Genomic DNA, 12366 nt, shown 5'->3' with positions numbered 1-12366 from the left:
GTTCCTAGCTGCTTTGAATGATTTCGGAGGTTGCCACATTTCCTCACCCATTACACTTGGAATTGAGATGTCTACCTCAGATGCACTGAATCATCCTGCTGAGCCAGGAGCTACCTGGAAGCACGGCAGCACCCAGGCTGAGCAATTCCTGTTGATAGTTCAGATACTGCCTTCCTTTCATGACACAGTTCTTAGCAATTTCTTTTGAGCAGGTACCAGAGAAGCGATGCTTCAGTGACAAATATCCCTCACCTTGCATGATCTACCTCAGCAGCCTGGAATACAGGAAAGACTGCTTTAAGCAAAAGACCGCATAATCATATTCAAGGTGATCAAGGTATTTTAATTTCTCAAGATTTCCCTTCCACAAAGAGTCAGTATACTTGTGATCATACTACAGAGCTCCCTGGGGAACTGGGAAACATATTCAACACATACATGCAGATATGTGCTGGATGTTCGCCACCCTAGGCATGACATTCTCCAGTCTATTCTTTAGCAAAGCAATGAGCATAACAGGTAGAGAAAGTGTGTTCACTCCACTATAAATAGCTAGTTGCATTAAGTATAACATTTACATTTGCTTGTAGTTGTCTGAATTCAGAAACAAATTTGATGCACTACAGTCATGCCAGTAGATCCTCTATTGCCCCTCCTCCCCCCCCTTAATTGCACACCTTTTTTGCTAGCTACTTTTCCCCTTTCAGTCCTCACCATGCAAATTATGCCCACTTTCACTTATTTTCTGACTAATTTAGACCTAAAATTTATGCTGCCATTCACGTCACTGCTGAAATTGGCTCAGAGCTTTCCAAGGGAGTTGCACTTGTTGACAGCAGGTATGAATATATTTCTTAGATTTGAATGCCTTCGTGTGAAAAAAAAATTGCAGAGCACTGTCAAAGCTGTGACTGATACACTGAATAAATGTATAAAGTAAATAACCACACTTACTATGATGAATTCTAGTCTTAGACCCTAATAAATACCTTTTGCAGGCAATAGTTGCTGAACTTTTATCTGAAAAATATGAGCCTGGTACCCTAACATTTATGTACTAAAAATGCAAAGGCTGGTTATCAATATGCTCACTTAAATCACAAAATTCAGTACATGGATAGGTGGTTAAAAGATTACCAATTACTGCAATATCGTGATGGACTCCTCCAGCAGGAACAAGAAGAAGTACATCCCCCAGGACAGCTTGAGTCTGAGAAGTAAGTTCTGTTCTAGATACTTTTTAGGCAGAAGGTGCTGAGTCTCCTTTCATAAGATACTGATTTGGATCTTTGTATTATATATTGACTGGTCCAATATTGACCTTTGTCTGAACTGTAGCTGAACAGTTTTCAAAGCATCTGCTTACCAGAACAAAAGTAAACTGCAAAAGCATACTGGATACAAACGGCTGACCTCTCTAGATCATTTTTAACCTTAGTTTGCTACTTAAACATCAATTTGTAGTCTGACAGACAGCTTACTCAGGCTAACAATTTAAATGAATGAAATGCTATTGTTTTGGTCATAATATATAACCTTTTAAAGAAATTTTACTCTTTAAAAAATGTAGAGATTTTCTACTTAGATAGAAAATTTTATAATAAAATATTTGTGCTATTAAAGAAGTTGGCAAAGGCCAAAATCCTTTACCACTGCAACTTTTTAGAATGAAACATTCAGTGCTTTGAGAGGTAAATACTACAGATAAAAAATCAGTATAAACACCAGCAATGCACAGGGCACTTTTAGACATCCAGACAGAATACAGGTGGAATAAGGAGAAGTAGCTACTGTTATTATTCTTGGAAAGCAAGTAGTCTACAATAGCCCTGAAAGCATGTGATTCTCTCTGTTACTTCACATTCAGCTTTATTAAACATTTAGCTCTGATTCAGCAAAGTACTTGATAATGAACACAGCTCAAAAAAAATCTGATGGGTCTCCATGGTTGTCCTCATACTGCATGTGAGGAAATGGTCCCGAGCAATGCTCTGAGCACCAATCTGGGAGCAAGAGTGACAGTGGGTGTTGAGAGCATGATTACAGGAAGGCAGAAATCTGACTGCAACACGAACACAACAAACTATCCCCAAGGGTGAGGAAGACTGAGTAACAAGTTTAGCAATACAGAGTTGTTGTCCAAGTGAAAAGCATAGTCCTAAGCAGCTGCAGCCAGTGTGGCTACATCCTTGTTGCAGTGGGCTGAAGAGCTAGAAAGCTTAGAGCCTACATTTGAACTCTGAGAGACCTAACTTTAACATAAAGCACCTGCCTGCACACTTCACTGAAGTAGCACCTTAGATCTTCAGTTGAGTCATCAATGTTGAGTCTTATGGAAGGCTGTGTGATACTCTCATTCAAGGCATGCACCATAAGGAAGCTGTGGGCTTTGGTGGATTCAGCAAGAGTATTCCTAGAACATTTTCAAAAACATAAGTAAATATTTTTAAATAGACAATTCTTCCTGCTGAAACTATTTATGTGGGGATCTGATAGAAATTGTTAACATTTTAAAGAGATAACTCGAAAGTATCATATAAATGTTTGAAATTAAAAAAAAAAGATTTGCTTAAAAGTGGAGTTTGCTTAAGCTGACACTTTTCATAGGCAAAATAAATAGCATTTGAATTTAGAAAAAATTAAATGAAAAGGGAAAATATTAATTGTGAATAGGAAAAGGGAAAAATTTTAGAGATAACCTAAATTTCCCATCAACTCTACTCTAGAGAACACAGTTTTCAGTGAAATATCAAATAAAACTCCCTGTGAAAACAGAATTAAAAAAATCCAGCAGCAAACAGGTTTCACCCAGACACTGTTTTCCAAAAGGGTTTGACAGCTGCCCAGTCACCCAGCCAAATGAGTATCTAGAAGGCCCCGGACCCACTCCACCAGACAGCAGTAGAGTAGGTAGGTAAATAGGTATGAGTAAGCACATACACATGGGATAATACCACAACTCTATTATTCTCTGGTAGGTAGGAAAAAGAAATAAAAAAAAAGTCTATTGAAGTGGCTGAAGGCATGGGGGCTGGTGCCAGAACCAGTGTTCAAATGCTTGTAGCCCTCTCTTCCCCTGGGCCTTGTGCTGAGCTCATTTGAATCCTGACTGCTCTTTTCATACATAGGTTTTCCACAGAGCAGTCAGACAGCCCAAAGAATATATTGAGTGTTGAGGTCAGAATTAGGCTTAGAAAAGACCAAGGATCTTTGCACTTTACACTGGGCAGAAAAATTTCCCAAAGCCACAAATGATTGCCCCAGCTCCCAGAAAATAATGCAGATTTCCAGCTGCAGCCTTAAAAGGCTCTGAGGCCAATGACTAAACTGCAGTGGGTTGACCCTGGCTAGATGCCAGGTGCCCACCAAAGCTGCTCTATCACTCCCCTCCTCAGACGGACAGGAGACAGAAAATATAATGAAAGACTTGTGAGTTGAGATAAGGGCAGGGAGAGATCACTCATCAGTTACCATCATGGGCAAGACATACTCAGGAAAAAAACCAAAAATTTATTACCAAACAAATCAGAGTAGATTAATGAAAAATAAAAACCTAAAAACACCTCCTCTCCTCCTCTTTCTTCCCAGGCTCAACTCCACTCCTGATTTCTCTCCCTCTTCCCCCCAGTGGTGCAGGGGGACCGGGAATGGGGGCTGCGGCCAGTTCATCACCCATAGTCTCTGCTGCTCCTTCCTCCTCAGGGGGAATGATGAGTCATACTCTTCTTTGCTCCAGCATGGAGTCCCTCCCATGGGAGGCAGTCCTCCATGAACTTCTCCAACGTGAGTGCTTCCCATGGGCTGCAGTTCTTCACAAATTGCTCCAGCGTGGCTCCTCCCTGTGGGGTGCAGTCCATCAGGAACAGGCTACTCCAGCATGGGTTCCTCACAGGGTCACAAGTCCTGCCAGCAAACCTGCTCCAGTGTGGACTCCTCTCTCCATAGGTCCACGTCCTGCCAGGAGCCTGCTCCAGTGCAGGTTTCCTATGAGGACGCAGACTCCTTTGGGCATCCAGCTGCTTTGGTGTAGGGTCCTCCAGGTTCTGCAGGTGGATCGCTGCTCCACTCTGGACCTCCGTGAGCTGCAGGGGAACAGCCTGCCTCACCATGATCTTCGCCACAAGCTGCAGGGGAATCTATACTTCGGCACCTGGAATCCCTCCTCCTCCTCCTTCTTTACTGACCTTGGTGTCTGCAGGGCTGTTTTTCTCACATATTCTGATTCAGCTGCATTTGCAGTAATTTTTCCCTCTTCTTAAACACATTATCACAGAGGCACTACAACTGTTGCTAATGGGCTCTGACTTGGAGTCTTCTGACATTGGCCCCATTGGACATGGGGGAAGCTTCTGGCAGCTTCTCAGAGAAGCCACCCTTGTAGCCCCCCAATACTAAAACCCTGCCATGCAAACCCAATACAGGTCCTTAGGAAAAACAGTCTCCCTCATCCCTCAAGCAAACAACCCAGGTAACTGGTAACCTGAGCAGCTGTTTCTACTTCCATTGAAAAGAGTTAGAGTCAGAAAAAAGGCTAGGGTGGGGGAAAAGCAGGAGAGATAAGTCAGAGCCAGTATTCAAGGTCACTTGGTCTGGGAGGTACAGTGAGACGCAGAGGTCTCTATGCAGAGTATGCTGCTGCTGAGGAGGAAGCAAAGCACCCACAGAAGTGTACAGGCAATAAACTGGTAAGACCATTTTTGCCTGAAAGTGATGCCAATCCTAACCAGAGTTAATGACCCCTGGAGAGCCGAGAGGTTTGTAGGTTACACCCTCTAGCGTTCATTTTTAGCAGAAGGAGGAGGGCACAACGTAGGAAGGGGGAATCCAAAATGTCAAGTGCTTTTCAGAAATTTATGCAAATTATTCAGTGATGCCATATCTTTTGCCCTCTAAACCTAGCATAACAGAGACTGTGTTAAACCCGAACTAATACGTAAGCAGGCCAGTCAGGTACACATTGTTCCCATCACCTCAGCTATGGGCACCAAGCCAAACACTAAGTAAATAACATTTGTCACAGAGATTTGATTCCCCAAGAATATTTGCTAAGGTTGGCCAATTTCCTTACTCACTCTTTGCAGAAGGTGAGGATCCAATGCACAACAATGGATTGATAGTATGTGTGTAAACTAAACTGATATAAAATAATGAAAAAGGCAGCAGTAGAAGTGGGTATGGGTCAGAAAAACTTAGCTGCAAGAAGCCAGCAATTTCTTTGTCCAAGTCTCTGACCTCTATGACACTGATGCATATTGCAGATGAAAAAAGAGACATGCCTTTGCATTCAGTTCATCATTGTTAGGCTCTCATTAGGATAAGCATGAGTAAGAACCTGTTGTGGAGTCTCGTTACAACAAGTCTTTGAAGGCATCTTAAAGGAAAAAGTCCTCAGTACAGCACCATAGATACTGATAGCTCACCTGCAGAGGTATGATACTGTATCATATGACATGGAACACAAAATGACAAAATGAGCACTGATCCATTAAACAGATTTGTTCTTGACAGCGCATGACATTATGGCAGAGTCTTTTAAAGAGCAAATTCATGTAGTCATGTCTAATTAATTGGTCTGAAACATGAGACTGACAAAACTTAAGGTTGCAGCTAAGCAAGATCCTCAGTGAAACACACTATCAGAATCTGCTGTTACTCATCAGTCAGAATAAAACCAACAGCACCACTCCAGAGAGGGAAAATCAGGGATAATATCTAAGCAATTAGTAGCTGGATCCAGTGTTTCAAGTGTCACACATATTCTGTGACCACAGGAACATGACAACAAGGATCACCCATTTACAACATACAGGACCAAGGAAGCAACACAACAGGCACAGGCAACCACAAAGGCAGTTAAATCCTGGATGTGCTTAAATATAAATGTGAACACTTCTTTCCTAAATTTAAGAATATTCTCTGTCAATCCACTTGCTCTCAGGGCCAGATTCAGGATATCTACTTCAAGAAGGTTACTTAAGCATCAAAATCCAGCCTCTAGGAAGGTGGCTTAGGGCACACAAAGCTGTCAGGTGGGAGAGGTCAGCATCTTCAATAGTCAGGCAGTGTTATAGCCTGTGGGGTGAATTTGCAGCTCACTAAAAGAAAACACAAAGCTGTGGATTGAACCTCAACCAACACATAGTCCTGAGCAGGAGTGCTCTGGCCCATTTCAGAGCTGCATGCATACAGAAGGCATAAATTCTACCGACAAACCTACGTCTCCTGATTTCCTGATGGCACAGAATGCCTTCAGAAATGCCATGGTACTAGGAAAAGATGTAGAGGGAATTCAGGGCATTTTGATCCAGATCCCTAATGTGCAGCCTTGAGTCAGGCACTTACGCCTTGATTTTGATGCAAACCTGGGGCAGAAACAAAGAAGAGCCATAAACCAGTGAGGCTGGCAAGGGGTTACTTTCATCTTGCCTGGTGGAAGAGAGATGAAAACTGCAGATATAAGAGGAAGGCATTCAAAGAGGCAGCAGAGCAGTGCATTGGCAAAGCTCCTGCCGGAGGTGTCTAAGGGAGCAAGAGATGGCAACAATTAAGGGAGCCGTGGCGGCAGGAGTAGGCAGTGGATTTGTCTTGACGATTTCGGAGACAAAGGAGATGGGAATGTATTTATAGAGGCAAGCTGGATTGGAGAAGGTATTTTCAAAATAGAGGTTGCAAGAACAAGGTTACCGTGCTTGTGTCTCTGCCACTGAATCATTGCGACAATTTCCCCATCTGTAAAACTGAGATAATAATACTTACCTATCTTATGGAGGGAGGGGAGTGTGTTGTGAGGATTAATTAGCTAAGGTTTGTACAGCACTTTGAACATGTAGAGAGCGATATAAGTGCTCAGTACTAAGATTATTATTAATATGGAAGAAATAAGCCAGGGTGGGGGTGGAGAGTGAATGAGCAAGCTTTTAAAAGATAAGGAGAAGGAAGTAACAAGAGGATGATAGAGAACAGGAAAGGTTGGGATTAAGGGACAGTTTCTTAAATTAGCAGTAAACATAGGGAAACTTTACTGAAAGCTTAAATGAAGGAAGAAAGTATTAGGAGCAGAGCTGTTAGAACTATAGGCCTATGAGCTCTGATATTATTCTCATTTTCTCTTGTTTTGTCAGCTTTACAACACACACTGTGGGATTTTTGTTGTCTTCCCAGAAGTCTTTACCTGGAACACTGGCTGCAAGTAAAATAAATATGAACTGTCAAACTCAAACTTTTGCTCTGGCACTACAGCTCCCACCGTATCAGTAAGTTGTGGGTCTGCAACATGAACTTAAAAAATAAGTAGTCTCCCATTTGCATCTTTTATGTAAACCTATCTGCCCTGGCCCCTGTGTTAGTGGTTACCTTGGCTGAAGGCCCAGTGTCCACCGAGACTCCACTCAACCTCCCCCCCCAGGGAAAAGGAGGAGGGAAGGGGGGAAAGAAGAGGGAAGAAAAAACTTGCAAAACTGATACTGCCAAGAAAGGTGGGTTTATATTTACACAGAGAGGGAAAAAAAAAAAAGAACTATAAGCACTACACACACAGGGAAAACTGATAATAAAGACTACTTCCCCACAGAAGGTGTTTTCCTCCTCCGAATAACAGCCGTCTATCCCATGCAACTGTCCCGGAAGAGAGGGAGTTGTTTCCTTCTCATCTTTTTATATCTAACCTGATGTAACATGGTATGGAATAGCTTATTGGTAAAATATACATCAGGTGACCTATCCTAGTTCCATTTCCGTCCCAGGGAGGGTTACAAACTCACTACAATCTGTAAAACCTCAAGAAAGAAAAATCAACCTCCCTCCCAGCCATACTGTTAAGAACAGAAAAAACATGTATTTTTAGCACATGTAAAACTTGCAATATTAAGTTCACTTTCATCTCCTTCTTTCAATGAAGCAAAGCAGATGAGAGTATTCTATTGGCCAAGGATTTGTGAGAGGTTGCTCAAGACTGGCAATTTTAAGCAGAGTGTATGTTCATTAAACATAGAACAATTCCAGGACACTCTGTAGTGTGCTTCTCCATGACAGTAAGCAACTGCAGTGGTCACTCTGACTTTGTCATCTACGAATTTATAATGGAAAACTATATTTCCTCCTGCCAAATTCCCAGCTTCTATTTTGTGACAGACAAATTACAAAAAAACTTAAATTGTTCTGAATTTTATCCAGAATGATCAGATAAAACAGACACACTCTGTTCACCCAGCAGAGGAGATAGAATGCAAAAATTTTAACTAAGATAGGCCAAACAGACTTCAAAGTAAGCGCACCTTACAGAGCTTATTTCAGCCTAATAAAAGCAATGCTACTGAGACAGATCATTTTTCTTACAGACGTGTTTGTCATCAACCCTTCTTTGGGGATCATGGATTGAAACTAGTGTGGGTCTAGGTGTATCTTTTGATTCTCTTTGTAGTTACAGCACCTAAAGTCACCTTTTAGTTTATCATCAGGTTCATTATTCTGTGTAGCTGACTCTACCCATACAAACCTATTCATAAACATAAGGAGACACAATTTCAAGGAAATAGCTAATTTTCCTGATGTGCCCAGATCCACAGTAATAACTAGTGGATCAGGATAGGTTAAGTGATCACTAATAGAACAAATCTTGTTACCAAAGCAGCTGACTAAAGCAAAAAGTTTTGATAAAGCTAAGTATTTCTGAAAGATAAGTCCAGAAGCTCAAATATAGCTTTTATTTGCAGTGACACCTGATGCTGGTAGCTGGTGCTGGTAGGTGAGGTGTCTGAAAGAGCCTGAGAACTCGTCTTCTGACAGTGAAGACCTCTGAAGGCTCTTGACCTGGTTGTCCCTAATACGAAGGCTGTTCCCAGTTGAAAATTCAGTCCTAGTGTAACAGGAGAATGCATCAGAGCTTTACATGGAGCAAATAACACTTTCCCTTGGAATGTCACAAAATCCAGTAATGCAGAGAGAAGGGAGACTGTTACCTGTAAAGTTTCCTTAGAATACTGTGAAAACATTTTGTACAGTTGTATTGTCAGCGTTATGTGGCATTTACTCCAATTTGTTTAGGATGTTGACAATAGAACTTCATGGCTTTCCCTCTTGAGTCCAGGTTTCTAACAACTGCCTTCCATAGTAAATTATGTATTTCAAATTATGTATGTTTTCAGCAAGGCTATGCTCTTTCTTTTACAAATAGAATAAAACACTCACAATATTTAAATATGCAAGCAAACAAAATGTCTAACAGCAACAAGGAAATGAAGGTGAGCTGGCTGTATATCACAAATGAATACAGAGAATCATTACAGTTTGCATACACTTCTAGAAAGGTGTCCTCTTCCAATAATTCCAGTCACAGCCTTCCATTATCTAAGCCAAACTTACTTGTTTAGATAACTACATCAATACTGCCAGTCTCTTAGCCGGTGGTTTGCATGAGAGACAGCTTAGCCCTTTGTGGGTGAGTGCGTATTGCTGCCCTGTCTGGAAGGACAGTAGATCTCTGTGTAGCTAAGAGTGGTAATGTGGTGCTCTCCTATTCCTTTTCTTCTGTCCCTTTGGGTGAGGAAGACATTCATGCAATGTTCCTTATACAGGAACATAAAGTTGTTTTTTCCAAGGAACTGCCAGTCTGACCTTCGGACCCCCATTCTCACCTTACACCTTCATTTTGCTATTTTATACCTCTTACTCTGTTACTTTAATGGGCCTAATGCCTGAAAGGCAATCAGCAGCTATACTAATTTTTGCAAAGGGGACTGGCTGTTATTATTAATGCTGTCAGGTCCATCCATCTCTGAGTTTATAATGTCTGCATAGCATTTCAGTGACAAAATGAAATCATGTTTTTAGACAGTATAAAATCTGCACAGTGCTTCAAAGACATTGTGATATCTGGGGGAGAATTTATAGCTCTTACAAAAATTGATGTTTTAAAAAGCAATGATTTTTTAAAAAGAGACCAGGTATTCATGAAGGTAGTCCAGAATAAGAATTCTTGGAGACCTTGCAAGTAAAAATTTGAGGGTTTGTCCATGTGAGGAAATTAACTGGCAGAACTATGGCAGTATAATTATAATGCTGCAGCAGTTACTTCTTGTGTAACTCTCTGTGTTCCTACATAGACACTATACTGGAATAATAGTCTTTTTTTTTTTTTTGTTATAGACCTTACACTGCTTTCTAACTAACATAAACTCTTTCTGCTTCATAATCACTCGGCCCCCTACGACTGAAATCAGCCCTCCATTTTCTCTTTTGTGCAAATGCCCCTTCACCAAATTACACTTTTGCAGCATAACCAATGACTACAGAAAATGTCTGCAACTACTAATTATAGGCAAAAAAAGAAAAAAACCAAAACCAACAAAGAACCTGACATGGTAAGAGAGTGTGTGCAACAGAGTGACAGAAGGCCAGAGCCAAGGCTACCACGTTTATTGCCAGTTTATTGTGTGTAGCACTCACAGATGAGCCCTAAAAAAGTTTGTTGCAGTGATTTAAAAGAGAAGCAACACATGGTTTAGGGAAAAAGCTGAGGCAGTTCAACACAGCACCTTCAGTGAGTGAATTTCAATTTGCTTTCAACTTAGTATTGCAGGAAACTTTGGGAGAAAATGGATTGAAGTATTTACAGAGCATATAAATCACAATAAAAATGAGAACACTTTCTCAGTTATCTACTTGATGAATAGTAAGGGGGAACAATATTAAGCTGGAAGCTTAAAAATTTAATATGGGATAATGCAGAAGCGGGTATGGTTCAACTGAGGATCTGATATTGTAATAACCAAACAAAAATGGAACTTGAGTGGTTTATACATGTTATCAGAACTCTTCAGGTGAATGGAGGTCTTACTAAGAGGATATATTTTTTTATAACTGTAAACTGTACAGTCTGATAAATGTTTAATATTAAACTTATCTAAAATTCTAATAAAATAAAACATACAAGGACAACATCTACATGAAGTAGTTCAAGTTGTTTTTGCTGTGGCTCTAAGAAACAGTTTATATTGTGTTTGCTATCACAGTATCCCTGTTTAATAAAAAAAGGGGAGCGGGAGTCACATAAAGCAAAAAAATGGGAGTCAGTATTACCTAAATAAAAGTTTCTTGCTCACCAGATGAAGCTGGCCACAATACATTGTGCAGATTGGCCCGTCAGCACACAGCAGACCATGGGCTCCATCTTACAGACACTGCTTTAACAGACAGGTAATCTCATTTTGCAGTTTGCATTTCCAAATTTTGTATGCTTGCCAGGAATTGGATAGTAATGAAAACTAAACACCATAGCTACAGAAGATGCCCTCATGCTTTAAGTGACTTTCCTTTTCGTATGTTTTTAGGCTTCTACATTTCTTCTTCTAAAAATGCTCTAACAATTAAGTTTATTGGTAAGAATATAATAAAATAAATAAAATATAATTAAATATATATTGCACAACATTCACTAAAATGTGTTCTTAGTAAGCAGAAGTTCACCTTTTCCTGAATCTTTCCCTCTTCCTATCAGGAGACAGAAACATAGCATGTGAACCATGTATCTTAACACAAAAATTTAAATTCTGAATCAGAAAAGGCCCTGAGCAAAACTCCAAAGAATAAAATGTAACTTCTAGACTTGATGTTTTATCATTTCCCTCTTCTAGTCTGGAGAAAACAAGCAGAACTGAAGCTGGTAGTGAAGTGACTTACCAGACTGATAGAAAAACAATGATTAGGAGTCCCAGATTCCCACTCAAGCACCATCTGCAGTGAGCTACATTCCTTGATCACTCCTATAGTCTTTGTTCAACTTAGAGAAGACCTGTAACTGAATTCTCTTTTCCTCAGCACCTCTTTCTCTCTCTGACAAGCTGTTCACACTTAATTTGTACAGGGCACCATTGAGTCTTGATGTGCACTCCATCTTCCCAGATTAGTTTAGTCGAATAGCCACCTCACCACCTACATCCAAGCAATTGTTTTACAACAAGAGATTCCCTATGGCCAGGCAGCAGAGAAATCCTTAGTGTATGGTGCAAAAGAGTTGCTGAAACTGCTTCAAAAAGAATGAATGAGCAGATAGTATGTTGGTAAGGTGACCCAAAGCCACAAGCAGCAAAACGCATGGGAATATGAGAAGCTGCTGGGTGGTACTAGTTGTCCATCTAGCCCAGTATTTTGTCTCAATGGCAAAAGTAAATGTCATTCATGGACAGCATGTGAGCCTAGTCATTATTTGCAGTCCATTTCTTTTGTATTCCCTCAGCACACAAATAGAAATACCAGGGATTTCAGAGGGCACCTCCCTGTCTAGTCCTTCTATACCTCTTTATGGACTTGTTGTCCATGGATTTTTCTGGCTCTTGTTTTGAAGACCATCTTAGGGTCTGCCTCTGCAAC

General features: G+C 40.7%; 1 long non-coding RNA gene across 2 annotated transcripts in view; it reads right to left on the bottom strand.

Moving 5' to 3' along the window:
* LOC127463440 (uncharacterized) overlaps positions 1-12366 on the bottom strand; it is a 44612-nt gene that overhangs the window by 14774 nt on the left and 17472 nt on the right. The window contains exon 3 of one of the 2 annotated variants that reach the window (XR_007900833.1): positions 11677-11794. The exons of the other annotated variant lie outside the window; for it this stretch is intronic. This is a non-coding gene — a long non-coding RNA (uncharacterized LOC127463440). Of the gene's footprint in view, positions 1-11676; positions 11795-12366 lie in introns of those variants that run through there. 2 annotated transcript variants of the gene reach the window in all.

The sequence above is a fragment of the Manacus candei genome, unplaced genomic scaffold, assembly GCF_025592945.1.
Source record: "Manacus candei isolate 608988 ecotype Guabito, Panama unplaced genomic scaffold, ASM2559294v1 h1tg000159l, whole genome shotgun sequence".
In the NCBI taxonomy this organism is placed as follows: domain Eukaryota; kingdom Metazoa; phylum Chordata; class Aves; order Passeriformes; family Pipridae; genus Manacus; species Manacus candei.
This window is presented reverse-complemented; position numbering and strand designations above follow the sequence as displayed.